We start from the raw sequence: 5,895 nt of genomic DNA, 5'->3' as shown, positions 1-5,895 counted from the left end.
CAACATGCAATGCAGAAGTACAACTCGACACACATAGGAGCCTCTAGGGTATAAGGCCAGAACGAAGCGAAGAAGCAAAGAGGAATGAGTCTTCAACGCATAAGTCATGGCGGGACTACAGAGGACTCCCGAGCCTACTCAAAACGAAGCAGCATGGGCAACAAATGTCAGTGAGGTGCTAACTACGATGCCCATGTAAAGGGATGGCTCTACCATTGTGTCATGATTTAAAGAATCGGCGAGTGAAAATGGCTTACGAACCATAACACGATGGGATGGACCCTACGGCAGATGTATCGGTCAAATGGAGGCTAGTATGCATAATGCAACGGAAAAAATGGTGTCCCTAACCTATATGCCAGTTAAAACACGATACCTGCCATGACGGGTCAGCGGTCATGGAACCGTCTCGAACTGTCGAAAAAAATGTCCAAAATGTCCTGAAAAACAAACCAAACTCGGCATTCCAAGCTCCCAAGTTAAAAGTCACATGAGGCCAAACAAAATAAAATTTTGAAAAAATTTTGCATTTTCAAAACTTATAAAAGGCATTTTTGACTCACCATTTGACTTGGAGAGCAAAAATTGTGGAGCAAAAGGAGCAAACTTCCCTGTGACCAATTCAACTGTTCAAACTTGCCGAAAACTTCCAGGTAAGCCTTAAACTTGTCTTGCAATTAATTGTGATAGTTTTTAGGAATTTTAGTGACTATCACATGGCGTGAAAGGGAGCATTCAGCCATGGATAATGAAGTCGTGGGCAATGATGAAGCATTAGATGCCCTACGGGGATGCGGGTTGCTAAAATTCTTCAAATTGCCAAATATGAAAGCGAACACGCGTCTGCTCGAGAGGCTCATTGATTATTGGGATGTCGATGAGGAAGTATTTGTAATTGATCAGATGCCACTCAGGATAGAAGTGGAAGACATATATTTTATCACGGGCCTTTCCCGAAGGGGAGAGGTAGTACATTCCCGGGGCAGGACACGGAATAGCCTCAGTGTAGATGACTATGTATAGATTTACTGCCCAGGTCATCGGAAGGTCGGGAGCCAGATCTCTATCCCACATGTGGCGAGTTTGTCACTCAGGATAATCTTGTTCACCATAGCTCGAGTGAACGGATCATCCTCACTACATCAGGCGTCACGGGTAACCATGAGCGTGGAAGTGGACTATCTCACTACTGTGTTTGACTGGTGTACTCCTCTTTTGGCCAACATGAAGGAACAACTCACTTCTATCAGGAGGGGACATACCAAGAACTTTGGGTTCGGAACCATCTTGTGCACTTTCTTCTTCGAGAAGGTTCTCGCACTGCGCCCCAGGGTAGCAGTTGCCATCAGTACCCCACGTGATCCACGCATGGGCCGGTGGGCTGACCTGATGAAACGTCTGGGGGGTGGGGAAGTCCCAAGGAATGCATTTGACGATGACTTCTTTACCTGGTGGGAGCAGCAAATCATCGCCATAGATGATTACCCCTATGCTGGGCTGGATTTCCGAGGAGATCCTGATCTAGTGTTACCACCGGATGCAGCGTGGGGCGAGATTGGTGAGAATTTTTTATTGATTTTATGATTTTTTGGATTTTTCAAATATAATGATGAATTTTGAAAAATATTTTTGGTGAGACTCAAATGACTAATATGATGATCATGTTCCAGACATTGGGCCTGTACGACCAGATGGATTCCCGTGGCATGGATGGCGTGGCCGAGGAGCCGAAGAGGCGGCTGCGGATACGGAACGGACCCTAAACAACGTCCAACGACACTTGGCGAGACTGAGCTGCCGAGTACCGATGGCCGAGATAGAGGACCTTCCTCCGGATATGCAGCGTCATGTGGTTGGCATGCCACGTGACTGGGTTCGCGTCTTTCGGCGCGTGGCCAATGCTATAGTGACATACTTAGACGCTCATCCTGAGCCGAGGCGTTAGATATGCCTGTCATGGTTATGGGCATTTGAGTCCCAATTTTGTATATTTTTGGACACACATATGTACACTCGAGGCGCTTTATGATATATATATACAGTTTGACTTTTTGATGCATGATTTTATGATGAAGAATGATTGATATGCCAGTCTAATGCTTGATTAGCGATAGAATCAGCTAACCAATTTTGAGATCTTGGAATGTGAAAATAATTAATGTAAATAAATGATCTTTGCAACAACCTCACCCTTAAATATTGGCGATATAATAATGGATCCCTAACCCGATAAATGTTATTTAATTGAGACACTATCAATTGAGAATCAAGATATACTACCAACGAGTCGATCCCATAAGAGATTGCCTCGGATAATAAATTGATAACAGCTGTATACTCGGCCATATTGTTTGAAGCAGGACCGATACACACGCCTCTCGATACCATCAATTGACCAGTTGGATAATAAAGTACCCAAGCTGCGGAAGCAAGATTCCGAGTGTGTCAACTAGCATCATTGGCGAACCCAAAATAGACCAAATCATCCATCAGCACCTGCCACAACAGACCAAAAAGCACTGATATCAGAAAACGCTCGACGATATATGTATAAATATATACATAAAGTACAAAGAAGTCATTGCCCAGCCTGAACTAAGCAAAGTACTTCTTTAGGTAGAGCCCATTTCGGGGCTCCGCCAGCTTGTTCCCTTCAAAGTTGATTAACTCATACGACCCCTTTTCTAAAACTCGTTTAACAATGAAAGGACCGTACCACATAGGGCTAAATTTGCCTGCCCCCAAGGTGTCTTTATCTTGGTCGTAGACCAAGACAAGGTCACCTTCAGAAAAGACTCGAGGACGGACAGACTTATCATACTGCGTTTTAACCCTTTTCTTGTGAGCCTCATTCATCGTGGCGGCGTCTCGATGCTGCTCATCGAGATGTTCCAAGTGAACTAGGCGCTCTTCGAGACTGGAAGTCTCTGGAAGGAGTTCAACAGCCAACTTAAGAGATGGAATTTCACATTCGACCGGGAAGATGGATTCCATCCCATAAACCAACTGAAAAGGTGTAAAACCAGTAGCCGTTTTGATGGAGGTTCGATATGCCCATAGAGCCGGATACAACATAATGTGCCAATTGGACCGATTTTTATCAATTGTCCGTTGGAGTATCGTCTTAAGAGTTTTGTTAACTGCCTCGACCTACCCATTGACCTGAGGATAATAAGGGGACGAATGCTCCTGACGGAAGCCTAATTTACGAGCCAATTCGGACATTAGTTGATTCTGGAAATGACTGCCATGGTCAGTGACAATCTCCCTTGGGATACCGAATCTTGAGATGATCTGATTGAAAAGAAACAAAGCTGCAGTGTCACTATCGTTCTTATAAGTAGGCATGGCCTCAGCCCACTTCGTGAAGTAGTCTACAACCACGATAATGTACTTGTGATTCGCCGCTGAAGGCAGATTACAAGTCGTAAAGTCAATGCCCCACTTAGTAAAGGGACCGACAGTGACAACGGGAAAAAGAGGAGCTTGATGCGCACGCATCTTCCGAGTAAAGATTTGACATGGGTGGCAGCGTTTGACCGCTTCCACACAGTCCTTAAAAAGTGAAGGCCAAAAATAGCCAGCACGTAAGATGCGTTGGGCTGTAGCAAGCCCTGATAAATGACCACCACAAGCTCCGCTGTGGCAATCATTGAGCACAGACTCTGCTTCCTCTAAGGTTAAACAACGCCGGAGGATTGAGTCAACCCCTCGACGATATAATGTGTCACCAACAATAACATAGTTTTTTTCCAGGTGACGTAATTTGCGACGTTCATCCTTGGAGAAAGTAGAGGGGCACTTCGAAGTCTGGAGATAAACAATGATATCTCCATACCAAGGGTCTTGTGCAGAGATGAGGAATATATGTTCGTCGGGTAAACTTTCCTCATAAACAATATCATCTCCACAAGGTAGCTCCGAGATAAGTTCCGCAAAAACCATGGATTTCTTAGATTTGGCAGACAAGAACTCGAGATCGAATTCTTGCAAAATGACTATCCATCTATTATATTTGCCCCCAATCACTCGCCTACTGAGGACAAATTGAAATGGATTGACTGCCGCTAAGACTAAAGTTTTACGTAGCAAAATATAATGACGGAGCCGTTGGACAGCATGAACAGCTGCCAAGGCCAACTTCTCAACCAGAGAATAGCGAAGTTCAGGGCCTATTAAGCCTCGGCTCAAATAATAAATGACGTGCTCGGCGAGAGCATCGTCCTCCTGAACTAGAACCATACCAATGGTTGATTCTGCTGCAGCGAGATATAAAAGGAAGTCTCTACCATAATCCGGTGGACTCAAAAGCGGGGCACAGACTAATGCTTTTTTCAAAGCATCAAACGACCGCTGCGCAAAGTCATCCCATATAAATGGAACTCCTTTCCGTAGTAGACGCATGAACCCTTTAGTGATCTCGGCATAATTTGCTATAAACCGTCTTAAGAAGTTAGCCTTCCCTTGAAGACTTTGAAGTTGCCGAAGTGAGGACAGGGGAGGCAACTGAATTATTGCCTCAGCCTTGAAGGGATCAACCCGAATCCCTTCATTGGACACAATAAACCCTAACAGCCGACCGGACGTAACCGCGAAAACGCACTTGTTAGGATTCAACCGGATTTTATAAAAACGACATCGCTCAAAGACTAATCGAAGATGACTAGGGTGATCTATTCTCTTTTGAGAACGAGCAGCGAGATCATCTAAGTATGCCTCGATGACATGTTTGATGTCGTGGAAAGCGTATGACATGGCCCACTGAAACGTGGCTCCAGCATTTTTAAGACCAAAAGGCATCTTTCGATATGCAAAGGTACCCCAGGGACATATGAAGGCTGTCTTATGCTGATCTTCAGGACGGATAGAAATTTGATTATAACCTGAAAAACCATCCATGAAGGAAAAAATCTCGTTACCCGCACACTCGTCGATAATTTGATCAATAAATGGCGTGGGGTAATTGTCTTTTGGACAAGCCTTATTTAGATCCCTAAAATCGATGCATACTCGGATTGTTCCTTGCTTTTTATCTACGGGGACTGGATTAGAAACCCAATTGGTAAGAGGAACAGGGTATATAAAACCCGCCTTTAGCAGCTTCTGGACTTCAGCTTTGATAGCTGCTGCTTTCCTAGGGTTAACCAGACGAAGTCTTTGATGAACAGGTTTCGCGTTTTCATATGTCTTGATCTCATGTTGAACTATAGAAGGATCAATGCCAGGCATTTCTTCATAAGACTAAGCAAATACATCATGATATTCCTTAAAGAGGTCGGTGTAGATTTGAATTTCTTCAGGGGAACACTTGATTCCGATGAAGATATTCTCAATGATGTTAGGGTCCTTAGAGATGTTGATGGGTATCGTTTTTGAAATTACCGACATATTACCTTCGGCACAAATGTGTGTTGAAGCTAAAGGGTTTGACACCATATCAACATCACTAGTACAGAGCTCGGAAAGCCTAGATTCCACTTCCTGCAAAGGAGGAAGAAAGTACGAACGATGGTGTAAGTCTTCCCAAGGTTGATCTATACCCATAATTACTTCAAGGATTGCTTCTTCAAAAGGTAAAATTGAATCTAAGCAATCCAAGGTAGAGATAGAATCTAAGCTCCAGGCTGGGGCCACATGACCATCCAACTCTTCTTCAGAATAAGGAGTGGAGTGGTTGTTTGCAGCGTCTATGATAGACTGATATCTAAGCTCAACTGCGGATATAGGAAACGCCATTCCATTTGCTTGTCCTTCAACTAATGTGGTCGTAGGTGAAGGCAAGGTCCAAGGGTCAGAAAAATAATGAGTTCGGAAGAACTCTTCTCGAGGAGACTCCTTGGATGATGAAATAGCATTGATTTTTGCAAAAGGAGAGGGAAGATCAAACGTACCCAT

The sequence above is a fragment of the Pinus tabuliformis genome, chromosome 4_1, assembly GCF_031772625.1.
Source record: "Pinus tabuliformis cultivar Carrire ecotype Pingquan chromosome 4_1, CPIR1, whole genome shotgun sequence".
Lineage (NCBI taxonomy): Eukaryota > Viridiplantae > Streptophyta > Pinopsida > Pinales > Pinaceae > Pinus > Pinus tabuliformis.
Note: the sequence above shows the minus strand (reverse complement) of the source record.